Source organism: Pan troglodytes, chromosome 2, assembly GCF_028858775.2.
Source record: "Pan troglodytes isolate AG18354 chromosome 2, NHGRI_mPanTro3-v2.0_pri, whole genome shotgun sequence".
NCBI lineage: Eukaryota > Metazoa > Chordata > Mammalia > Primates > Hominidae > Pan > Pan troglodytes.
Genome location: NC_086015.1, coordinates 118,049,961 through 118,063,433, shown reverse-complemented (window position 1 = coordinate 118,063,433; position 13,473 = coordinate 118,049,961). Strand labels below are relative to the sequence as shown.

The window sequence follows — 13,473 nt, the reverse complement described above, 5'->3', positions numbered from 1 at the left end:
TGTTTTTTAAACAAATGAATATTGCTGTATTTTAAAAATATGAATGTCATTTTATTTTATTTTATTGAGACAGACTCTTGCTCTGTCACCCAGGCTGGAGTGCAGTGGCTCAGTCTTTGCTTACTGCAACCTCCATCTCCTGGGTTCAAGCAATTCTCCTGCCTCAGCCTGCCGAACTGGGATTACAGGTGTGTACCACCATGCCTGGCTAATTTTTTATATTTTTAGTAGAGACAGGGTTTCACCATGTTGGCCAGGCTGGTCTCGAGCTCCTGACCTTAGGTGATCTGCCTGCCTCAGCCTCTCAAAGTGCTGGGACTACAGGCATAAGCCACTGCACCTGGCCAAAAATATGAATACATTTGGCTATTTCCACCCTTTCTGTTAATCCCAAGGATCTTCAACTTTTATTCTTCTCTTTAAGATAGTGAGTCCTGGAAATAAAAGTGAAAATGAACAGTTCTAAAAGGTTAGTATTTTAAAAATTATAGTTTGCCATTCTCAGGTTTATTCAAAATTGACTTTCTGATATAACTATATGTTTTTACAAATATAAGCATTACCTAGGTAGTAAAACATATTCACAGAGAGTTATCATCAAAAATATAGAGAAAAATTTTACATGTATATGTCCCATTCCCTCCCCACTCCTTCCTGAGTTGTTGACATGAGAAAATATCTTTCCAACAGTGGGGTATCATTTGCTTGGTGAATTTTAACGTCTGCATGAGATGGTGTTCATGTTTGTGAAAAATATCAAAGACTTCTGACCTCTTTCTTTTTAACTGCACATGGCTCAATCTAATAAATTTTCAATATAGATTATGATATGGTTATAATCCCAATCATACCACATTTAAAAGCTATATTCCTGACTGTGTTTCTCTGCTAGCATGACGCCACAAAGAAAATGAAACCAACCCAAACAAAACCCTCCTTATAACAGAAAGTAAAATGAAGCTTGTAACGACTGTTTTGAAAAATGGTTTGAACAGTGAGGAACAACCAATTTTTCAAACACTGTTGTAGCCGTTTGAAGCTGTAGTGTGGATAGTGTATGCAAGAAATCAATAAAGGGAAGAGATCTCTCTCTGACACAGATGAAACCTAAAAATACTGTTAAGACCAATTCTCCCTCCATGCATCTGTTACTGCATTCCACTAAAAGGTGTTGGGAAAAAAATCAGCCAAATTCTACTAGAACGAAGCATCCAGACAAGTGACTCTTCAAATAATTAAAAAACAAACAAACAAACAAACAAACACTACAGTAGAAAAAGGGGAATGGGGGGAAAAAGATTAAGCACTTAACATGTTGAGTATATACCCAAAGCAGAAAACTCAGTGAGTGAAAAACTTGTCCTTCAAAAGAAGATACTTTCTATCCTTCACCAGTAACGCAGAATTGGTAGTCTGATAATAGAAGCCTTTTAAGTAGGGGTGGTGGGAAGAACACTGTCTTCCCAAAGGCTTCAGTAGGTATTCAATTGCCCAGGGCAATCTGATCAGCATGTCCTTGTTTCTAGAATTGAGTAAACCAAATCAGGATGAACCGCACATGGTTTAATAGTTAACTTTTAGAACAAGGGGCAGGGAGATGCTTTTACGCCATAGGCCCAGTGTTCATTCCAATCTCATTACTAAAGTCTGTTCTGAGAGCATTTACAGCTTTCCGGAGAGTCTGAGTTTGGCTGAATCCTGAAGATGGAAATGTAGCTTAATGACCTCCTTGTCCTGGAGTCTCCCTTAATACAGGTGAATTTTTGTGATAAATCATTCTCTAGAATCCAAAGTATTGATTAATATCATCATTATTACTATTATTATTATTATTATTAGCCCTTTCTTATGTGGTTAGTTCTCTCTCCATTTTCCTATTCTAGGAATAAGTGAAAGTTTTGTGAATATGCATTTGCTCTCTCTGAGTTTCTTTGGAACAGTTTATGTCTTCTTTCAAGTTGGAAATGTGAGATATTTTGAATTATAGTTGGATGTGCAAGTCCAGTCCTGCTTTTTAGAGATCAGGAACAGAAAAGGTTCTACAAACAATCCTTTATTTGACTAAGAGGCAGAACAAAGGAAGGGAGATAATTGTATCTTTGGGTGATTCAGTCTTCGGTGCTTAGTATTGATTGACTAGTGGTCTCTTTATCCTGGCCTCTGCTTTCTCAGATTCCTAAACAGACTCTTCCCTTATGTGTAAGAGAAACTCCCTCTTAGCATCTTCTCAGTCTCTTCCAAAGGAGAGTAACCATGGACGAGGATTTAGCATATCTAATGAATGGGCACTGGATTATCAATAAGTATTAAGGGAAAATAACAACAAGAAAATTGAGGGCAGATTCATGGTAAGCGTTGTTTGTGGAACTGTTGGACGGGTCTGGTGTGTAGTTGATGTTGTTGTTCTAAACTGAGCAGCAACAGTAACAACAAACAACGAAATCATACTTCCCACTCTCTTCTTCCTTTCTATTCAAAAACAACCATCACTATCACCATAGCCCAGTAGACAAAATAAAAGCATGTCTATATTTTTGGTATATTACTGTATGTCTTAATTGTAGTTTCTCTGCCACACATTAACAGAGTTATTTATCCCTGATGTTTTTCAAAGATCACCTTTGTTCATGTCTGCATAGCTGTTCTAATAGTGTTACTATTGTCTCTTCTTCATTATCTCCTTTTATTTGAGTTCTTTTTTTTCATGTATGCAAAGAGGCTCTTTTTCTAGGCTCTTTGCACACATTCACCATTGCACTAGGACAGATGGGTGTTTTTCTATATAATGCCTTTTAAAGTGAGAAGACAGCAAGAATAGATTTTGAACAATATTTTACCAGCATTATTGAAAAATTAGCTACTGTATATTCTATATACACACACAGCAGCTGCATAAAATGCAAATTCTATTCATGTCTGATCTCTTCTGCATTTATATGGTGACTATCGCTGTAGCACCTAAGCACTTTATGTTATTTCCTCTTATTATTATTTACCACCTGATCATTCCAGAGTGCTTTTTACAATCAGAGAATTTCATTAACAACCCATTCCCTCGCTCTTTGTTTTTCAGCACCCTTGCATGTAAAAGTATCAAGCATCTTGGTAGCTATATCAGATAAATTACAGTAAAAAGATAGAGGGCTTCCGACAGGAGGGCAGGGGAAAAAACACCCTAAAGCATCTCCTAAAATTTGGTTTGTGTTTTATGGTATCCAAATAATGTTACAGAAGTCTGTAATTTTAGTGAAAACCAAACCACTAGATAAGCGCTTTTATTTATCATGGTTTCCACCATTGCAATAATCGAAAGTGTGAGGTGAGGAAGAGGAATACTGTCTGCACTTCATAGATAGAGAGGACTGGGCAATTGCACTTTCTTCTCACTGTGGAAAGCTTGTGATTCTTATTGACTCTTGAGCTGCCTTTAGCCCAGAAGTATAGAAGTCAATCTGTTTTAAAATCCAAAAAGCTACTGTTATATTTTTTAAGCTAAGAGGATAGAAACATGTTTATTAAAAGGTTCATTGTGATTATAGATGAAAGTGCGTGGTTGGTACCTTAACAGTTTGATTGAATAAAAATCAAGTTCACACTGGGGTTTCCTTCTCAGCTCTACTCCTTGCTTTCTCTTTGACTCCAAGCTAATTGCATAACCTCTGGTTGACTTGTGCCTCGTCTACACATTCAAAGTGAAATTCAGAAATGAGGTTATTATCTAACTAATGTAGGCTGTAACATTATTTCTCTAAAATATCTCTGTGAGAGAATTTTGAAATTTCTGATTTCAGTAGATAGTAAAAAAACTAACAATTTTATGGACCATCTCCTTTTATCCTTAGACAACAACCCCATGGAGGTGGATACATCAGAGTCAGCTGGAGGTGGTCAGAATTATTTGCAATGTTTGTTAAGACACAGATTACTGCCCCTTCACCAAGTTTCTGATTCAGAGTCTAGGGTAGGGACTGATAATTTCACTTCTGATATGTTTCCAGATGATGCTGATGGGGACCACATTTTTGGGATCACTGCCCTAAGGATGATGTGGCTTAAGTACATATAGAAAAGGAAATCAAGGCTCAAGTCATGGCAGTAAATTTGTGTCTATACTCTGTCACTTTACTTTTGGCCTCAAGTCATTGCAGTAAAGTGGCGGAGTATAGACACAAATTTAGGCCTTCTTCCTACTACAGACATTTTCTTTTCACTTCTACTAGAGACATTTTCACTTTACTTTTATGTTTTGAATGACTGTCAGTCGTCTTGAGATCCTAAGTGAAAAAGCATTGTAAAGAGTGGTAATTGGATCTTTTCCCCTTAGATCCAGTGGCTACCCTATTGCATTTGTGAAAGGAGAGGAGGAAGCCATTCCAAATTTTAGTGATTAGCTTTGGTATGAACAGCTTTTAAGGCCAGCTTTATACTTCCCTTTGGGGATGAGAGTAATAAACATAGTCTTCTTTGTATTCATTCATCATAGCCTGTACATAGATATGAACAGGTTTCTCTTTGATGGACTTATGACCATGTTCTGCTGTGACAATGCTTTGTAAAAAAATTGTCACTTGTATATTACTTCTCCAAAAATCATAATAAAAAAAAGATGTCAAAGTGAACATGATGGGGCAAGGGAAAAACCACTGCAGACAGACTGAGGACACTTGAGTCTTGTACTACCTCACATATTGGCACAGATATACTGACCTCCATGGGAGACACCCAACAATTCTTCTTTACCCAAGCTATATTTTACAGTCACCCAGAAAGGCTTTGAAACAAACACCCACATCAGGGCCCAGGTACAAGAAATTCTGATTTAATTGTTCTGGGGTAGGGTCTGAGTATCAGTAGGTTTTAAAAGCTTGCCAGGTGCTTCTAATGTGCAATCAGGGTTAAAAAACCACTGGCCTAGTGTTTAAGGGCCTGGGTTTTGAAATCAGACAGATCTGAGTTCATATCTTGGCTCTTTCACTTAGTTACTATGCAACCTTGGACAAGTTGTTTAATCTCTGTCAGCTTTAGTTTTCTTGTATGTAAAATGAAAATAATAGCACTTGTCTTGTAGGAGATCTATGAAAATTAAATTAAATGATACATTTAAATGTTTGACATCGTACCTGGCTTGTGGTATGGATCTACTACACATCAGCTGCTGTTGCTATTATAATGCACCTCAGTTTCCTTATCTGTAAAGCAAAAGAGGGGGCACTTTAATTTATGAAATGGAGGACAAATATCTCAGGATTTCGTATAGATACTTGTCTGTCACCATATCCACAGTATCCTACCCGGCTTCATTTTTGCCTTTCTTACTTCCTACACGTATTTATTATTGTTAGGTACAATCATTGACAGGCTCAACCTTTATTATGATATTTTACCAATAAATACTTCTATGCCCTCCCCCTTCCCACCAAGATTAAAAACTTGAAATATACAACAAATCCACTTGTCATATGGGGTAATGTAGGTATGATGGGTGGTTGACCTATGGGTTTAAGAAATAAAAGGCAGAGTTTTGTAAACATGTCTAAAAACTAACATGCCCCTATTCTTGATTGCTATTTTTTCTGCCATCACTCACTCTAAGAGTTCAGTTGTTGGTAGCTTTCATCCTAGAAAAGGAAAATTGTTCATACTCTACTTCTTAAAGATTATTGCAATTTGTTAATTCCCTTCATTTTCCCATTTTCCCTGATTTCCTTCTGTATGTCTTTTTTTCTTTTCTTTTTCTTTTTCTTTTTTTTTTTTTTACAGTCTTGCTCTATCACCCAGGCTGGAGTGCAGTGGGGCAATCTTGGCTTGCTGCAACCTCCGCCTCCAAGGTTCAAGCAGTTCTCTGCCTCTGCCTCCAGAGTAGCTGGGATTACAGGTGCCCACCGCCATGCCCAGCTAATTTTTTTTTTTTTTTGTATTTTCAGTAGAGACGGGGTTTCCCCATCTTGGCCAGGCTGGTCTTGAACTCCTGACCTCATGATCCACCTGCCTCAGCCTCCCGAAATGCTGGGATTACAGGCGTGAGCCACCGCACCGGCCTCTTCTGTATGTCATAGAGAAGCCTTAGTACACAATGAGTAGGTAACAAATTTTTAAAGCAATAATGATTTCATAAACCTATTTGCTTATCTCCACCAGTGTTTAATAGGTTATACTTTTCATATATTTTTATATCTCTGATTTTAAAAATTAGACTTTCTAAAAGTCTCCTTGTATCACTCTTAACATAGAAATTATGTTTTTGGGTGGACAGAAAGAAATTATTTGACTGTCCAATAAAAGTACAGATGGTTCCATTTTTCTTGACTCATCTCACAGCACACATTAGTCAGGTCACATGCCTATTTGGGAATTTTTGTAGTACTAGGTCACTTGCCCAGCTTTGGGGCACATAAAAGAATATTTTCCTGGCTTTTAAGTTTGTGGATCTTACACTGTGCCTGGCGTGGAGATAGGAAGGACATTTTTTTCCATTAAGCTTTTTCACTGTGTTTTGACAGGAAAAGTTGAAACAGAGTCCCTACTGAGATTTTAACATGTTCCATGGTGGTAACCATAGGAAATAGGGAAACAGGAAATTTTTGGACAGAAGGAAGCCAAGGAGTCCATCTCAGCCTGTCCTCACCTCAAAGATACCAGTTGGACTCTATAATATTATTTTTATCTCCATGTTTATCTAAAGTTTCGTATTTCTATAGTTTTCTTTCTGATAGCAGGGAAACATTGCTGCCAATTATCATGAAAAAGATTGCTCTCTAAACAGTACTCAGTTCCTTCTTCTGGACAAATCAATGGAAATATTCATTCAGATATTAATAAAGCAGAATTATGGGAGTTTTCATTTGGAAAAATGTATTTTAGTGTTTAAAGAGATTCTCAAAAGATATCATGAGAAAAACCATGTAAACTCCAGTGATAGAGAAAGGTACTTGTTTCACACAAAAATATATAAACACAGAATAATGACATTTTTTGTTCATTAAATTCAAGGTGCTTAAAGTTGCCCATATGCACACACATACATGTATACCTTCCATTTACTCTACTTTTCCTCTACCACCCACTGTCCCAACCTTTGGGAACCAAAATACTGAAGTATAAATCAACTCTCATTTCTGAAAGATCTATAATGCCATTTAAGTGAAAGTCCTTAACCAACATATATTGGTATTTTTCCCTAAAAACTTAATTATGGACATTTTGATGCATGTGTTTGTTTGTGTGCATTTTTCGTACCCACAGGAAACATTTTTCAAACAATCTGGTCGATGGATCTCTATTGAAAATTTACCATTCATTAGCATCATACCTATGCTAATAGTTTCTATTGTCTTTCATTATTATGAATGAGATCCTAGACACATCATTTTCCATCATTTTATTTAAATAGTGAAATACAGTTAACCAAATAGTAGTCATGGCTATTAGCAACTTTTTGATATACATTTGGCATGGCAACAGTTATATTTTATTTCTCATGTCTATATTAATACCAAACCTTAAAATGGATTATGAAAATACAAAATAAGCTGTTAAAAAAGAAAACTGCTCTTTCCAGATCAGAAACAGTACCTCACAGGACTGGAATTAACATCATTATCATTGCCATTTTAAACATAATCACCTCAGATTACATAATCTTTTACTAACATGTTTGTAAAATTAGGCTTTTCCATAGTCCAGCTTTGAAAGATAAACACCATGTGTACATAAGCATAGGTAAAATATCTCATAGATACAGAGCTCATAAAATGGGCATATTCTCATAAAGGCAGGGAAAGGTTTGCTCAAGGAGCAAGCTGATAAGCACAGTGGTGGAATGTCAGAATGCCTAGGCTCTGTAGTTCAGCCTCTACCACTGAATGAGTTTACCCTAAAGGATTTAACTTCACTGTATATCAGTTCCTACATCTGACTCAATGTCAACTTAAACACCCCCAACATTTTAATAACAAAATAATTAAGATCTAAAATTGTTTTGAAGTGTTCAATATTATATACAGATACAGCCTTCATAATGCTCAAGCTTAAAATAGGAATTGGGATCAAATTGTTAGAAAAAGTTCTCTTGTTCCAAATGTTGGAGACTGACTAAGTGATGTCACAGCCTCAAAGTTTTGCACAGGTTGACCACAAAGGCAGAGCCACAGAGGAGGAGCTGGCTTAAGCAGGGCCCTGTGATGGTGGACTATGTTTTTTAAACTAATAGAAGAAATGGGAGACACTGAAATCTGTGAGGAAGCATGTAACAGGATCACGTTTGTTATGTCTCTTTAATTATCTAAGGTTTGACACAAAGGGTGGATTCAAAGGGCCTGACAATTGGAAGCTCTGGTATGATAGAAAGGTTTTGCCTTAAGACTGTAGTTCTCAAACTGAATTGCACCTCAAGAACTGGCTTAAAATGCAGATTCTAGGGCCATATCCCTAGAGGTTCTGATTCCACGGTAGTTCTTGGGTGAGCCTGTGATTTTTCATTATAGCAGCACCTCTTAAAACCACCCAGGTATGGCCCATTCTCTGCTCAGCATTAGTTCTTGCCACTTCAATACGTTGGCACGATGGCCAGGCATGATGGCTCACACCTGTAATCCCAACACTTTGGGAGGCCAAGGCGGGAGGATCACCTGAGCCCAGGATCGCTGATGCCCTTGAGATCAAACTGTGAATTTTTTCTCATAACTAGTCAATAGTCTAGCATCCAGCTTATGTGGTTTCTGGTTATGGACAGTACTGAAAAGATTATTTAATGTTCTATAAAGTCCTACAGACAGAACATTTGATTTTTTCAATGGAAATTCTGTATCTTTGAAACGTTCTCTGTTTATTCCTATTACGTTTGCCTGTTTTAGTTTTTAAGAAAGAATACAAATACATCTGTTTGGTCAGAATTTTTACTTAATTGACACTATAGGATTTATCGGAGTAGGGAGTCTTTTACAAATTTTGATATTGTTTTGTCCTGTTTTTTATGCATGTGCCCAGATGTCTTCACAAAACTAAAATGAATTTTTAAAAAATGAACAGTCTATTTAATGCACTTACCACATGTTGTTATATGAGAAGTGTGACATTTGATCTAACCTCTCTAAAACCCTTGAATCTATAAGGGTAAGCGAGAAGCATCCCCATTACTAAGAAATTTTTGTCATATGAAAGAAAATCTATCTTATTTCACATATTCAATTCCCTTGTCATTTTACATTATAAATAAATAACAAACCAATTTGGCACATGCCCACCGATTAAAAATAAAAGTTGTCAGAGAGGAGAAAGACAAAAATATGAATTATTAATTATAATATTAAGCAGCACAAAAAGCCTAACATGAAATGATATCACTTAAAAAGATTTTATCAAAATAAAAATTGGGCAATGATATAGTGTTTATTGTACAATTCAATTGTTATTTTAAATGATAAATATATTTACCATATCTAGTATATTTATATCAAATTTGATGAAAAGATATTTTAATCATAGCAAATAAAGAAGTTATTTAGAGAATAGTAGCATAAAAGGAAAGCTCAATTTTAAAGTCTCACATTAAATTTATCATATTGACCTAGTGGCTATATTCACTGTAAGATCATACTCTTGCATATTGTTATTTTTCAAATACCCATTACTAGAAAAAAAGCAAGAACACTTAATTAGCAGAAAGGGTGATGTTTTTCTTTTCATGATGATTTTAGAAGTTTATACAGTTCATAGTAAAATGGGAATGAATGTGGGATATTTTTCCTACATAGAGATTTGAAACAATATACATTTAATACTGGTTTATAAATAACTAAATGTAGGTTTCCAGCAGAGTAGAGTGATTTCACCTCAAAAAGGGAAGATGATCAGGGCTTTGATGAAAATATTTCTACCCATGTCTTCCTAAAACAGCCTTCCTAAGGAGGCTAGGCTTTTGGTAATTTAAATGTTTCATTTCTGATAAAATTTCATTTGTTTCATGAAATGTATTAAATTCCATTTGGAAACAAGAATTCTGAAAAAAATTTCCACATTTTGAATAATCTCATAGAAGTTATCCGTGTAGATTCTGAAGAAAATTCTTCATTTGCTATTCCCATGAATAGCAGTTTTGGTTCTGTTTAGTCGTATTTTCATTTTAACACTCTAGAGAGCTTCTTTTACTTGTGTAAAGCTTGCTTGTTCCATTTCAGTTGGGTTTGTTCATGCTGTGTTGATAGTTTATTCTATCAGGCATGATGTTACTTTACCATCTCAATCCCTTGGCAGTATTTTTGTTTTTAGTTTTTAACTGAATTTAATGCTCTTGAAAATAGAGAGGTGGGTCCATATCTAGAAAAAAAAGGCAAAAAGTTAGACATCTCCATTCATCTTTACAGTAAACCAAATTTTCAAAAAAATGTTTCTCTACATTAAATATATTTCAAACAACTAAGTCTTTAGAGTTCTATTTAAATAAAAACACAAACTTTTGTGTCACAGACTACTTGGGCCCTATATATCTCAACATGGGTTCTAATATTAATTCATCTTGTCCATAGATTTGTAACTTTGGCTCTTAAAATATATTCTCTTCTAACTATTGCAATAATCACTAAGCATTTGGTAAGTGTATCTATAGTGGTATACCCAGAGATGGTGTCCCCTCAGTGCAGATTATACAATAAGGAAATCAAACTCGGTAAAGATTTTCATTTTATTTCTCATTCTTTTCTTATCTGTAGCTCCCATTTGATCAGGGAACATAACTCCTTTCAGTATTGCTGTCTTATCCAAATTTTCATCCAGAAGGGACTTGCTTGGCCTCTGTAGTCTTCAGAGGCTGTTCATAAAGCTTGGGTTTCCCTTGTAAATCATGTAAGTTTCATGGCCCTCCAGTGTTTTTTGTTTGTTTCTTTGGGGCTCACTGATTCCCACCATGTACATCCATTTCACAGCTGCTGTCATCAGCTGTTCTCCCTCTGTGTGATTTATTTTTAATAACATCCCTTTATGCCCAATTTTGATAACCATTAGTCCCAGTAAATTCTCTTATGTTTAGTCCTTACTTGAATTTTACTTTTTAAACCACTGAGTTAGAACAAGAAAACAGCATAAGCAGTGACAGAAAACCAAATGCAGAACTACCAAAATGAACGCCTACAATCCTATCTGATGAATGAGGCAGAAATGAAGAGATTGCTCAGAGAACATTCTGGAATAAAAGAAAAAGAAACCTCAATAGAACATCATTCCAGAAGGGAAGAAAATATAGTCAGTAAGTTATGAATAAAATCAAGTCATATTAAAAAAATAACCAAAAGAAAGCAACCGGCTTTTAGATATTTTTTAATTACAGTTAATATTTACTGAGAGCTTTTTATGTGCCAGGCAACATGCTAAGCAACATTCATTCATCATTTCATTTATTCATTGATTTCTTGCCAGAAATTCATGACAATAGAACCTCTACTATTTCCTTCATTTTACAGAAGTGAAAACTGAAGTTTAGTTTAACTAAATTATCCAAGGTCACACAGCCAGGAATGTGGAGCTAGAATGGAAACTCAGGTGCATCCTTTACCTTTATACTGTGATAACTTTCAAATGACAGCCTTTAAAAATAAACAAATACATAAATAACTCTGGTTTGACTACTCTACATAAACATCATGAAAGGCCTCATTCAATCAACTCTTGACTTATACTTAAGTGTTATAAATACTTGAAATGTTACCATCATAGAGTGTAGTTCAGGTTTTGGAAAATGGATCTTTCCCCAGATTTGCTAGTTTTATTCTCTGTAGTGGTGAGTATCCTTTTTGGCTCACTCTGTTCCTAACTATAAGTAATGTTGGTTAATATTAAGAAAAAAATCTTCTGAAGTCTTTCAATATAATATATTTTGAGTGAAAAATAAATGAGTATGTATCTGTAAGTTATACAATTATTATAAACAAGATGAGCTGCTTAGATAATTAAAGAGGTTTCCATTGACTTATTTCTTGGTTATCAACTGGTTATATTTTAAACTAATATATTAAATTCTGATAATCTAGAACTTTGAGGGTGATAAATTTCATGTACTGGATAAGTTTAAGGCAACGTGACTTCTTTTGATGTATGATGGTTTCATGATAAATAAGCTATTCCTCAGTATAAAAATACTGTTCTTAAGCCTGAAGGAATAGTGGCCCATATATAAAATCTAGTTTGGGCCCAATGCATCTGCTGTATACAGTGGTCTAAGCCAGCAAGTTGATAAATTCAGAAACTGAGCAGCCTGGAGCCATATGAGATTCATACTGCCTTGAGTTGCAGGATACATATATATTATTTGATCCAGACATTTTTCATATTTCTTTTAAACAAGCAGAATCCTCTTTTCAAACTAAATCTTATTAGAAACTTAACATATGGAATAATGAGTAATATTTTATTGAGATAAACTCATTTTTAAATTCAGATTATTTATCATATTGAATATTATAAAGTCATCCAATAAGAATATAATGGCAAATATACAAAGGAATAAAAACTCAGCATTGGATTATTGTATTGGCTCAAAAATCAATGTATTTTTGTATGGGGAATATAGCAGATACTCAAATAACATGGTGTCATAACGCTGATGGGAAAAAAAAAAAAGAACTATTCCCAGTGAGCCACTGTGTGTGTAGAGTTGGCACTTTCTCCCCATATCTGCATAAGTTTTCTCTGGGTAGTGGGTTTTCTCCCACATCCCAAAGATGTGCGTGTTAGGCTCATTGGTGTGTCTGAGTGAATGTGGCTGTGTGTGAGTGCCCCCTAAGATAGAATGGCATCCTGTCTAGGCTTGGTTCCCACCTTACCAATCCCTGAGCTGCTGAGATAGGCTCCATCCACTCATGACCCTGAACTGGAATTATTGATTAAATAATTATCTTACTTTTATTAATCTTTCTTAAATGTATGTACAGCTCACATTTATTTCTTGCTTTTATTAATCTTTCTTAAATGCATGTACAGCTCACATTTATTTCAATGTTTAATATCAAAAGTGTTTTGATCTTTATTTAGAAACTTGATGATGTTTCTGTGACCCAAAATTTGCCATAAGAACTTAACTCTTATTTATATCAATTAGTCTATGGTAAAATTGCTTTCATTATATGTTGTTTCACTTAAAATCACAGTTTCCAAGAACCTATGGATGGCAATAAATGAAGACTTTCTGTACTGTACTATATGATATCAAAAAAATCATGAGACTGATAAGTAGTTGCATATTGTAACAGTTTTTTTTTAACAGCTTGTATTCCAATCTGAGAGCCTTAATTAGAGGCCTGCATGAAAGCTGCTTATTCTTATTGTACATAATTAACTTGTAATAACACATTGGTCTCCAGTGTTTTTTAAATTTATATAATACATTTAAATTTGCATGTCATTTTTATCACAATTGCAAATTGATATATATATATTTACTACATATTATATATGTATTTATTTATTTATATCTATTTGATAATC

At 34.9% G+C, this 13,473-nt stretch overlaps 1 protein-coding gene across 46 annotated transcripts in view; it reads left to right on the top strand.

Moving 5' to 3' along the window:
* The window catches only part of ZBTB20 (zinc finger and BTB domain containing 20), an 830,436-nt gene that overhangs the window by 399,711 nt on the left and 417,252 nt on the right, over positions 1-13,473 (top strand). Inside the window, exon 5 of one of the 46 annotated variants that reach the window (XM_054682148.2) lies at positions 5,925-6,077. The exons of 43 other annotated variants lie outside the window; for them this stretch is intronic. The gene's annotated coding sequence lies outside the window, so the exon portion shown is untranslated. Of the gene's footprint in view, positions 1-1,636; positions 1,756-5,924; positions 6,078-13,473 lie in introns of those variants that run through there. 2 more of the 46 variants (XM_054682151.2, XM_063806123.1) reach the window with 2 other exon arrangements.